Genomic DNA, 13,650 nt, shown 5'->3' with positions numbered 1-13,650 from the left:
TTCTTCTGGAATCCCAATTATTCTAATGTTGTTTCGTCTTATGGTGTCACTTATCTCTCGAATTCTCCCCTCATGGTCCAGTAGCTGTTTGTCCCTCTTTTGCTCGGCTTCCTTATTCTCTGTCATTTGGTCTTCTATATCACTAATTCTTTCTTCTGCCTCATTGATCCTAGCAGTGAGAGCCTCCATTTTTGATTGCACCTCATTAATAGCTTTTTTGATTTCAACTTGGTTAGATTTTATTTCTTTAATTTCTCCAGAAAGGGCTTTAATATCTCCAGAGAGGGTTTCTCTAATATCTTCCATGTCTTTTTCGAGCCCGGCTAGAATGTTCAGAATCGTCATTCTGAACTCTTGATCTGACATATTACCAATGTCTGTGTTGATTAGGTCCCTAGCCTTCGGTACTGTCTCTTGTTCTTTTGTTTGTGGTGATTTTTTCTGCCTTGTCATTTTGTCCAGATAAGAGGATATGAAGGAGCAAATAAACTACTAAAAGGGTGGCAAAGACTCCAGAAAAATGCGCTGTAACCAAATCAGAAGAGACCCCTAATTGTGGGGGGGAGAAAGGGGATAAAAACAGGTTCTGAAAAAAAAAAAGAAAAAAAAAAAGGAAAAAAAAATTTAAAAAATAAAACAAATAAAAAAATATAAAAAAGAAAGAAAAAATATATATATTTAGATGAACTAGTCAAAAAACGTTAAAAAAGAAAAGGGTAAAAGTTTTTAAAAAATTTAGCAGAAGAAGAAAAAAGAAAAAAAAAATTGAAAAAAGAAAAAAAAAATTGAAGTAGCCGCAAGACTGAAGACTCATGGGGAGAAAGCCATGAGTTCCGTGCTTTGCTTTCTCCTCCTCTGGAATTGCTCTGCTGTCTTAGGAATTGAACCTGCTTTCTCCTTGATAGATGAACTTCGTCCTGGCTGGATATTTTGTTGATCTTCTGGGGGAGGGGCCTGTTGTAGTGACTCTCAAGTGTCTTTGCCCGAGGCGGGATTGCACCGCCCTTACCGGCGGCCGGACTAAGTAATCGGCTCGGGTTCGCTTTCGGGAGCTTCTGTTCCCTGAACGCTTTCCGTAGAGTTCCGGAGGACGGGAATGAAAATGGCGGCCTCCTAGTCTCTGGCCCAGAGGAGCCGAGAGCCTGGGGCCCCACTCCTCAGTGCGCCCCCAGAGGACAGCACCCAATCACTCCCGTATCCCCAGCCTCTAGCCGCGCTCCGAGCTCACCCAGCCTGCGACCAGTTCAAGGTAACTCCGAGCTGAGAGTTCAGTCCTCGGCTCTGTCTCTGCAGCCAGCTTCTCTGTTCTAATACCTGCGAGCTCTCCGACACTCTGACACTCCCGATCCTTCTGTGACCCTGCGGGGCCTGGGGCCACGCTGACCCCGCGTGGGCTTCACCCTGGTTTAGCCTCTGGAGCAATGTCCCTCAGTGGAACAGACTTTTAAAAGTCCTGATTTTGTCTCCGTTGCTCCGCCGCTTGCCGGGAGCCGGCCCCTCCCCCCGCGGTCTATCTTCCCGTCGTTTTAGATTCACTTCTCCGCCAGTCCTACCTTTCAGAAAGTGGTTGATTTTCTGTTTCTAGAGTTGCTGTTCTTCTTCTCTTCGCTCTCCCGTTGGATTTGTAGGTGTTTGCAATGTTTAGTTAAGCTATCGAGTTGATCTCCTGCTACCTGATGTAGTCTCAGGCTGCTACTTCTCCGCCATCTTATCTATAATCTGACAGGATATTTCTTATACACATCTATAAAATTCTTCTTACCTACAAATTTTTACTAGTTTTTAATTAATTTTATATTTCAATTATTTACTTGGAGGATACTGATCAGCCTCTGTGATTTAGAGATACCTTATGCAAAGCAGTGTAACACACAAGCAGAGTCTGAGAAAATGACCTGAAAATACATTAACAAAACATAATTTATTCTATTATCTGATTTTTATTTTATATTTTAGTATGTTTATAGAGCATCTAATTTCTTGTGCCACTGCTATATGAGAGTTCTGTATTATTTTTGCAATTTCTTTGGAAGTTTAAATTTACACAGTGAAAATTTTTTAATGTTTAGGAAGACTGTGTTTTGACAAGTGGGACAACAGAAGCAATAAATACCTAATGTGAAAACTACATAATTATTATCATAATCATATTTCATACATGTCACATAGATATGCCATTGCTTAACTCCCTTTTGATCTCATAATTTTTTGACACTTGCTAGACCTTCAGGAAACAAAACTAATTTGTAAGCTTCAATGTGAAAATTTACCCTAAATTTACCCTATAAATATGTTGCACAAGGCAGGTTGTGACACATCTTTAAGGTGAGATGGTAGCAGAAGAAATGAGATGCTCTGTATTTGCTATTTTTCCAGAACTTAAACAAAAAAATTTTGATGAACCAAAGATCAGATATGAACTATTTATAACAGCTGTTATTAATTACTTTCTTCCTTAATGACTGAAAAACCAGATGTGATAATTACATGACAGAAATGTCATAATTCATGCAGAAAGAATTATATTCTCATAGAACGACTTGTTAGCAAGTAGAAATAAATCTGTTGTTCAGAGGCCAATAAAAATATTATTTGTATAGACTCTGTTAGCCTGGAAGAACCTCTTTTGGTTCAAGCTAGTGTAGTGTTGTCCCTAAATTTCATTCACTGTTGATTACAGGATGCCATGGCCCAACTTCTCATTCACCATCTGACTCTCACAGAGCATTCAAGGGAATGGACTGAAACATTCTGTGTGCTTATCAAATACAAGGCTTACAAACATCTCCACTAAAAAATCTCTCTCTTGTCATGCATCCCTGCATATATAAAAATGGCTAAAGCTTTTATTAATGAAATGCCAAAAAAAAGAACGAAAAGAAAAGAGAAAGAAAGAAAAGTTAAACAACACTGCTAACATCGAAGTATAACAAAGACCCTTCATGACATTAAAATGATCTCTAAAATATTTTCCCTTGTGAATCACCATAGGATGAAGAGATGTTATATAGATACATATGAGAATTAAATGTTATGGTAGGTGACCTACAATTTATATGTTGCTTGAAAACTTAAGGATACATAATTACATCTATTTATATAATTTACAATACAATAAATAAAAAGAAATTCCATAACATTTCCTTATTTAATATAGACATGTCAATGCATTTATATGCTGAATTATATAACCAAGCCCTTGCAAGCCATAAATCAGTCTTTGACTAGTGCTCTTATTTTTATTCTGTCACAATACATTTTCTAAATAAGGTATTATGTTTATAGTAGTTGAATATATGAGTCAATAAATAGCTCTTGAAGGAGATGGAATGCCAAAACAGAGCAGAGATGTTTGATAACCACCAAACCATCTGTCTGTACTACATATCAAGATGATGGACATTATTACCACTAGTCTAAGTTTTCACACAGCAAAGGAATCAACAACTCAATGTAATCTCTGCCAAAGTTGTACTCTTTTCAATCAGTTTGATATTTTGTCAATGAATAAAATAAGTAAAGCATATTATAGTAAAGCACAATATAAAACTATTCCCTATTGCAAATTGAGATTAGGAAATCAATTCTTTATGTCATATTTAATGTTAGAATATTTTCCTTATTTTAATAAGTGTACCAGTTACATTAGTCTTTCCTTTTGATTTCTAATGTTAGATTTTAAAATTTCACATATGAACATTTGAGCCACAATTCATGCCTTAAAAACAGGTTAGTATTTTTATTGTTGTAAGTCATCAAATGCACAGAAACCACTATATTGTATATACTGAGAAACCAAAATGAGTTGTTCGTTAGCCTACGGAGGGATCTCGATAGTAAATATGAATTATGTAAGAAGGAATCTATCTGAAGCATTTATAGCTACATACAAAAAGACAAAAAAAAAACAAAAAAACAAACAAAAACAAAAACAAAAAGACATACAAAAGGGCAGCTTCATCTCTTAGAGTTCTAAACTCTCACAGAGTATCAGTGTTCAATTCCAACTTTTTCTTTTAAAGAAACTTCCAGTTTAGAGACAGAAATATGCTTTATATGTTTCAATCTTTCTTTTGTTGGAACTATTTTTATTTTTATTTTAAGATTTTATTTATTTATTTGACAGAAATCACAAGTAGGCAGAGAGGCAGGCAGAGAGAGAGGAGGAAGCAGGCTCCCTGCTGAGCAGAGAGCCCTATGTGTGGCTCTATCCCAGGACCCTGACATCATGACCTGAGCCCATGGCAGAGGCTTAACCCACTGAGCCACCCAGGTGCCCCTGTTGGAACTATTTTTAAAGAAAATTTTATTTAAAGCTAAAGGAAAATGAAAAGATGCAGTAGGACTTTCTCAGGTTAGTACAATTAAATGGTTTTAAATAAAAATGGTTTGAACTGGGGTGCCTGGGTGGCTCAGTGGATTAAAGCCTCTGCCTTAGGCTCAGATCATGATCCCAGGGTCCTGGGTTCGAGCCCCATATCGGGCTCTCTGCTCAGCAGGGAGCCTGATTCCTCCTCTCTGCCAGCTTCTCTGCCTACTTGTGATCTCTGTCAAATAAATAAAAAAAATCTTTAAAAAAAAAAGAATGTTTTTAATTATTTTATAGTGTTGCTCTTCTATAGAGAGGGGAATATAAAATTTGTTTCTCATAAATCACTTTGATATAGGAAAAGTGCAAAAATGCAAATAATTGGGGTGCCTGGGTGGTTCAGGGGGTTAAAGCCTCTGCCCTTGGCTCAGGTCATGATCCCAGGACCCTGGGATTGAGTCCCACATCAGGCTCTCTGCTCAGCGGGGGGCCTGCTTCCTCCTCTCTTTCTCTGCCTGCCTATCTGTCTACTTGTGATCTCTGTCTGTCAAGTAAATAATAAAATCTTTAAAAAATTAACTAAAAAATACAAATAATTATGCCACTTTCTAACCATGTTCAATAAGTCCTTTTAGTTACATGAATTTCTGTAGGCTTACTGGAAAAATAGAGATGTCAGTGTCTACTTCATCTCCATTACAGAAGTATTTTAAACTTCAAGTAAAAACATGACTATTGAAAACTTGGAAATTTAAACCCACTTATAAATGTAAAGAATAATTTAATTAAAATGCATTATGTAACAGAAATTTTATAAGACCCTTCTTATTACTTATTATTGGCTTGGCACTTGCTGTATTATGTAAAGTACCAAGCACCACATCTTGTTTCAGAGTATGGACTTTGGAATCAGATTAGTAAGAGTTTAGTCTCTCTGTGACCAGCTGAGTCACCTTCAGCATTTACATCATATCTTAAAGCCATGGTTTCTTTATTTATAGAATGAAGATAATGTTATCTATCTCATAAGTTTATAAGTAAAAGTAATCATTGCTGTTTGTACATATTAGGTCTGTGTCTTTCAGCCTTGAAATCTGAAATCATAGTCTGTCTTATGGATAAGAAATAGGTCAAAAACTAAATTGGCTGAGGCTGCAAAGCTAGAAAGTGGGAGACATAAAGTTAAGTCCCAGGTGTGTCTGACACCAAAGTCTCTTTGCAATTCATTAGATTTGGTTTTGGAAATTTTCTCTGAACAAAAAATTACAGAGAAGCTAAATGTATTTGGAACATGTTTTATGATGGAAGAGCTCTGGCTGAAGGTGGTACTTCTGGGGTTTATAGGGAAGATGCTCACACAGCCTCACTCTCTCTTACCTATGCCCTTCCCTGCCATAGTGGCAGTTAACAGGGCTCTGCATACCCCATGAGCCCAGTGGAACAGCCTGACAGCCGCTACATTTTATTACAGTGTTCTATAATCATGTGAAATGAATTGGCCAGAGGGACCACACTACAGAAAGTTCCCCTAATATATACAATTTTGGAAAATTATTCCTATAATCTGGAGAAAAAATTGCCAGCTACTAAAGCAGCATCAGAAATCCCATGAACCACATTTGATTGAAAGGAGAACATTACACCATTCATGAGTACCCCCAAGCTTCTGTGCAGTGAAAGGAGAGGCTGGAGAATAGAGCAATCTGTACAGTAGCTCTACAGACTGTGCTTTTTGTCTCCTAAAATGAATGTGAGTAACTTCTGGAGAGACTGATAGATGCAGATGTTATAGATACAAATATATAGATTCCATGATGCTTATCACAGGTTAGTGATCATTATAAATATTGCTTCAGTAAGCTCATTTACCAAAGTAGATTTAGTGAATAGTAAAAACCAAAATGATAAGAAATGAAGTGCAGATCAATCCTGTGAAAATGAGGACAACAAGGACAGACTTTAGTGGCTGAGAGTCTGGCTCTAGCAGAACGGGACAAGAGTTTGAAGGAGACATAGTTAAATGGTTTTTCTTTTCTTTTTGTCTTAATGTTACACATTGGAGTCTGCTTATTCTCAGACAAAGAATCAAACATGAGTGATAAAGTAGCTTCCCAGAAGACACAGGAAAGGCCAGGATAAAATAAAACCAGGTGGATGGCTTAGATTTCAGTAGTGGAGGGGCAAATATTCTTCCATCTCAGGGAAAACAGGATATCCATGAGATCAAGTGTAGATAAATTCATAATGGGAGATGTTAGGGAATACAGGAAGCTCATATCTAATTGTTTTTACATTATATTTTGAAGTAAGAAGCAGGATCATCTCTGGATAATGGGGGAGGTGAGTAAAGGTGGTAAAGGGGACTTCAGAAGCTCAGTGAAGATTTTTAATAGCCACTAAATGGAGTAATGAAAGTGCTGAGTAGTGACCTATAATAGAATTGCCAAAAGTGTTGAAGTGACAGCCAATATTGACAACCATGAATTTCTTTTTTTTTAATATAAATATTTTTTTTATTTATTTATTTGAGAGTGAGAATGAGAGAAAGAGAGAGAGAGAGTGCATGAGCGGGGGGGGGGGGGGGGGGGCAGAAGGAGGAACAGGGAGCCCGAAGCAGGACCCTGGGATCCTGACCTGAGCAGAAGTCAAAAGCTTAACCAACTAAGCCACCCAGGTACCCCAGTGGAACCATGAATTTCTAATGACTCTTAGTCATTTTTATTTGTGAGTTTTCTTCAGCAGTACTCAGGACTGTGGGTATAGAAACAGAGAACATCAGATGGTAACTACACTAACTGTGTCGATTACTTCACAATATATGCAAATATTGAACAATATGTTGTAAACCTGAAACTAATGTTATGTGTCAATTATACCTCAAAAGAGAAAATAAATTCAGAGAAATTGTACAAACTTATTCTTCAGTGATTTTTTTTCTAAAATGACAATAAAAAAGGGGAGGGGACCAAGATTTTTTAAAAGATTTTTAATATAAAGATGCTTCTTCTAGGAAACTCTTTGCACCCTGGGTTCAGCAGTGTTTTTTCAGTAAATGGAAGGAATACCCATTTTGTAACACATGTAGTGCTTAAAAGACTTGTCATAAAGATGTTTGTAACAAGCTACTTGCAAACTGCATTCAGCAGTTTTCTTTCAGTGAATGGAAGCGATATACATTCCATAATGCATGTAGTGAAGTATTTTTTAAGATTTTATTTATTAACTTGACAGAGAAAGAGAGAGTACAAGAGGGCACAAAGAGGGGGAGCTGCAGAGGGAGAGGGAGAAGCAGGTCCCCCACTGAGCAGGGAGCCCAAAAGGGGCTCCAGGGGTTTGATCCCATGACCCTGGGATCATGACCTGAGCCAAAGGCAGGCACTTAACCAACTGAGCCAACCAGGCACCCCCATAGTGAAGTATTTGACCAGACTCATAATAAAGGTATTTTTTTTATAGGCTAGATAGACAAACAAACAGAAAACAGAGAATGTGATTATGGGATTAAAGTATTATTGGCTTTTTGTGCGTGGCTCCAGGAAAAGGCAAAGTGAATAGAGCAGTTGAACATACAGGGAAGAAAGGATGTAAACTCTGAAGAATCTTAGTTAAGGAAGGAGAAGACATGAGGAAAGGACTCATTTTAAGAACAGATTTAAAAAATAGAATAATAAGATGATATTAATAGTATAATTAATGGGAATAGCTAAGAATTACTTTGTAATCTTTGTGTGCCAGAAACTGTTCTTACTGTTCTTATTCAATCATAAAGCTGATGCCATTAACTCATTTTACAGATGAAATACCTCAAACACAAAGAATTAAGTAAGCAGCCCAAGAACACTCAAATAAGTGGTTAAAACAAGCTAAAGAGACTGAATGTCAAAACGTCTTTGGAAATATGGTGAACTATGAATCCATAAATAAGAGGGTGAAAAATATGATGCCAATTGGGAGGTATAATGTTAGAGTCTAAGATTTCAAAATTAGAGCATTTCAGTGAATAAGAAACACATATAACCAAGCAATTGTTGGTAAAATGGAAAGTGTTAATATATTAGAGGCTTAATAATTACTATTTTGAGTCCTAAATTACAATATAATTTGCAGTAACTGTTAGGAAAAAGACTGTTGGGGTTTTTTTGTTTGTTGTTGTTGTTGTTGTTTTTTAATCTCTTTTCCTTACCTCTCAGTTCAAGCCAGATATTTGGGAGTTCTTTTCCTCCATTTGTTTGGCTTTCTAATGGAGTGCTTTATAAATAATGTTACAAGGAGAACATTATCTGCATTTGTCCTCACTGCAAGGAATGTGTGTGGAGCATTCTTAGTGAGGTATGATAAGAACAAAGTTAACAATGGGATGGTCAAGAAATTATGAGTGATAGGTGGAAGAAGGTATGTTCCTATGAGCTAACGCTCCTTGGAATTTTTGTGTAAAAAGAAGATAAGCCATATATTAAAGTCTTCAAAATTCAGGTCAATGGTGAGGAGGCAGATGTTAGTACTTAAGTAGCATAATGAATAGTAGATAAGACAAAGGGATGGAAGCAGCAACGAGGTAGTCAGAACACTATCTGCATCCAAGAATTCACTACACAGGGCTGGCACACTGAGAAGCCCTAGGGAAACAGGGCCCACACAAAAGAACTACAATTTGGTCAAAACAAGGAAATAGTGAAAATATTCTTCCAAAAAATGAGGATATGAGGTAATACTATTTAATGGCTGGAAATGATGTCTTCATAGTACCCAGTGAAAGTGAAGATGGCATTGATAAACTTGAAATAGAGCTGACTAGAAATACGTAATTGGAGAATCTCATCCAATATAGACATAATGATCTGTGTATTTATATGATTTTTTTTCCCCAAGAGTATTTTTTGTCCAATAGGAGCGAGAAGGAATGCAGACAGGGGGAAAAAAAAAGATTTCATTTTTTGGAGGTGACCAAGCAGGACAGGAATGAAATATGTAAAATTAGCCATTCCAATGTTTATATTTTTAATGATAATTTTTTTTTATTAGAATCACTGAAGCCTCTGAGTATTGATTGGATCACATCTAATTGTTGCAAACACCCTCATGCTGTAGGAATGCTGGAAATGAAGTCAAGACATCAGTTCTCAGGAGATACTAACTACTGCCCTTATGCAGTAACTAGAAATTTGAATGATACTAAACACTGTACCAAAAGAAACTAATCTGTGCACTAGAACATTTTCCAAGCATTCTTAAAAATGCCATGTATACTGTGATTAATCATGACAGTAATAATCAAATCTGTACTATACAATTGTTAGTATGAATGTAGTGATTTAGCCAGACTCAATGAATGATGGAAAATTTTAGCCTGTCATATATGTAAATGACAAAGTACAAATCATTTTGTTAAACAAAAATCAACAACAGTGTCATTACTATTATATGCTTAACACCTGAGTTGCCCAGACACAGATTTCTTTTCATTAAATGTTTCCTTTCATTAAACAAGATTTATTATGTCACTTATATTTTCAAGGGTCACAATTAAGAATCAGATTTGGTTATATATAAATGAATCCTTGGACACCTATATCTCATCCTGGCTGTAAATGGTTGGCATAATTATAGAGCACAGAATTACTCCTGAGTTTTAATGATATTTATATGACTTGTCAGCTATGTGATCACAGGTTCTGAAACTTCCCTAAATTATGCAGATAACATTAATATCTATTTCATAGTAGGTATTATAATAAAATGATTAATGTAAAATGTCTAACAGCATCTGGTATGTTGTGAGCTCACACAAAAAAACATGCTATTTGATATCATTATTGATGCTATGATTCTAGTTTACTATAGGTGTGGCTACAGAAGTATCAGAAGAACAATGCAAGCCATGTGACAGGACTCCTTGTGAACTCAGTTTGATTTTAGATATTGTCAAATGGACATGAATGCCCTGGTTGAAAAAAATCACCATGGCTGAGAAAAAAGCAATAATGCCAGTATTTCAGAATATACTGAAAGAAAATTCTAAGAGCTGTTTGAATATGATATCATATTCTATCAGACCGACTTTTTTCTCTATTAAAAATGCTGTTGGCAGGGCACCTGGGTGGCTCAGTGGGTTAAAGCCTCTGCCTTCAGCTCAGGTCATGATCCCAGGGTCCTGGGATCGAGCCCCACATGGGGCTCTCTGCTCAGCGAGGAGGCTGCTTCCCCCTCTCTCTCTGCCTGTCTCTCTGCCTACTTGTGATCTCTGTCTGTCAAATAAATAAATAAAATCTTAAAAAAAATGCTGTTGGGGCTCTTTGACTACATAATTTGAAAAAGTGGAAAGGCTTTATCATTATTACTAAAAACACAACAAAAATTTATCTTCTATTTCTTCATACAGTATACTACAATACAATAATGAAGGGTTAGAGTAAATTTCAGTAAATGCAAAATTTGGCCTAGAGAAAAGATTTTTCATGGTTGGTAATAGAACCGTCATTATTAGAGGTTATAAAGTCAAATAATATGATACGGATTCAAAAGCAGCTGGTTAATTAATTACTCTACACAAGCCATGTAATTGTGACCTAAGGCAATTTCATAAAGGGTGACACTGTTAAAACTGAATATTAATAGTACTGTAAAATATTAGTATATCAGGAATTATAGATAAATTGCTTAAGTTGCATAATGATGAGAGAAATGTGAAAATATTTATGTAAAGCATTTTATCTATTTATTCTTATTTGATGCTTAGAAGATGATAGAAATACTCCATCTAGAGAAAGAGCCAGTCATTGTTTCTTTTATTATTGTCTCCTAGAGTTTTCCCCCCTCATTACTACATTTAGCAGAACAGAATGACTTTTTTTAAAAAGATGTATTTATTTGCTTACTTACTTGAGAGAATGTGAAAGCACGGGTGGGGGAGGACAGAGAAAAATGGAGAGAGAATCCTCAAGCAGACTCCCTAGGTGGAGCCCAACGCAGGGCTCGATCCCAGGAGCCTGGGGTCACCACCTGAGCTAAAACCAAGAGTCAGACTCTTAACTATCTAAGCAACCCAGTTGTTCCAAAACAGAATGACTCAAAGCTATTACCAAATAAATGTGTAAAAAAGAGCAATAGAGAGTTGAAGGAGAGATTGGTAGAGAAATTAAAATGGGAGAGACTCTCTAGATCCAGAACATGAATTTTAGGTAATCCCCTTTCACAGTCCTTCAAAAAATATATATATCTTAAATTTAATTCCTATGTGCCAATATGTTTCTAGTTATGGGTAATAGAGTAATAAACAAGACAGAGTTCTTGCTCTCATGAAGCTTCCTTTCTAGTGTGAAAGATTAAAAATAAATCAATGCATAAAAATATGTCAAAGGATGATTTTAGAATCTGATAATCCCCACTCTTACATAGAGAGCTAGAGAAAAAGCTGCATAGACATGAAAATATAACTGATTTGAGGATGGAACATTTTTTTTTATACTTTAATTTTTTTCCCCCATTTTATTTATTTTTTCGGTGTAACAGTATTCATTGTTTTTGCACAACACCCAGTGCTCCATGCAAAACGTGCCCTCCCCATTACCCACCACCTGTTCCCCCAACCTCCCACCCCTGACCCTTCAAAACCCTCAGGTTGTTTTTCAGAGTCCATAGTCTCTTATGTTTCGCCTCCCCTTCCAAATTTTTTTTTAATAAACATATAATGTATTTTTATCCCCAGGGGTACAGGTCTGTGAATCGCCAGGTTTACATTTTTAAATATGATACATAATATGGTTTAGAAAATCATGTAACATATCAGATGACAGGTACTTTACATTCATGTCATTTGCCTTTATGATGAGGCATTCAATTTGTATACAAAACTTCTGCAAATTAAGAGTAGCTTTTCCAAAGAAAAAAGTTATTTACTAATATATAAATGTGTATCCTAAAATCTACAAGTTCCTCCAGTGTTTGTCCTATAAAATTATGTTATTGGATCCATAGAGCTTCCCAAACTGATTGGATATTCTTGGTTAAAAGAGTTAAAGACAGGAATTACAATGCAGTCTGAACAGCGTGTAAAGCCTTCTTTAACAGGGGCCTAACTGGAAACAGGCTGATTTTGAGTTCCTTAGTTAAAAAGGTCCCAGAAATACACCCAAAAATGTTATATTTTGCACTCAAACTCCACAGGAAATCTACCAAAATCCACCAAAACGCATGCATCTCCCTGAATGCTAGCTGAATGCTAGCAGATACAGGAAAATTGACTTGTCACATCATAGTTATTATAGCATTTAAAGAGCCTGAGATTTTCTCTTCAGAGCCTGACAGCATATCTCTAAAGTCTCCCAGATTTTAATCTTATCTCCTACCATCAATATGTCTGATGGGCATGATCCTTTGAGTAGGACAAAATAATCATCTGCAGACTAAATGGATGCATGAAATCAGAGAATTTGGTAAACCTCTTAATTGAGAGAGAGAAAGTATATGCCTGTGTTGCCCAGAGTAGGCAAATACCTATTTCTGACATTCTGTATTTTTTTTAAATAAACAAACATCTTCCAGATAAATTTTCCCTTCCTTTCCCCTTTGTTTGGAAAGAAAAACTTGTTTCTTCTTGTCTGAAAATCTCTTGGTTTTTTGTTCAATTCTGAATGATAGCATTGTTGAGTAGAATATTCTTGAGTAGAAGTTTTTGGTTGCCTGTTGGTCTGTTTTTCTTTCAGTGCTTTGAATGTATTTTGCTACTCCCTTTTGGATTACAAAGTTTCTGCTAAAAAACCTGCTGATAGTCTTATGAGAGAGTGTTCCCTTCTACATAACAAGCTGTTTTTTCTTGCTGGTTTTAAGATTCTCTCCTTGTCTTTAACTTTTGACATTTTAATTATAATGTGTCTTGCTGTGAGGCTCATTAGATTCATCATATTTGGAACTCTCTGGGCTTCGAGATCTGGATACCTGCTTCCTTCCCTCAGGAGTTTTTAGCCATTGTTTATTTATTTATTTTTTTTAAGATTTTTATTTATTCATTTGACAGACAGAGATCACAAGTAGGCAGAGAGGCAGGCAGAGAGAGAGAGGAGGAAACAGGCTATCCGCAGAGCAGAGAGCCCGATGCGGGGCTCGATCCCAGAACCCTGGGATCGTGACCTGAGCTGAAGGCAGAGGCTTTAACCCACTGAGCCACCCAGGCCCCCCTAGCCATTGTTTCTTCAAATAAGATTTCTTCCCTTTTCTCTCCTGTCTGGGAGCCCTATCATGTGCATGTTAGTCCATCTGATGTTGTCCCTGAGGTCCCTTAAGCTATCACCTTTTTTTCTCCATTTTTTTTTTCTGCTTTGATGGTGAGTTCCACTGCCTCATCG

Source organism: Meles meles, chromosome 5 (assembly GCF_922984935.1).
Source record: "Meles meles chromosome 5, mMelMel3.1 paternal haplotype, whole genome shotgun sequence".
Lineage (NCBI taxonomy): Eukaryota > Metazoa > Chordata > Mammalia > Carnivora > Mustelidae > Meles > Meles meles.
This window is presented reverse-complemented; position numbering follows the sequence as displayed.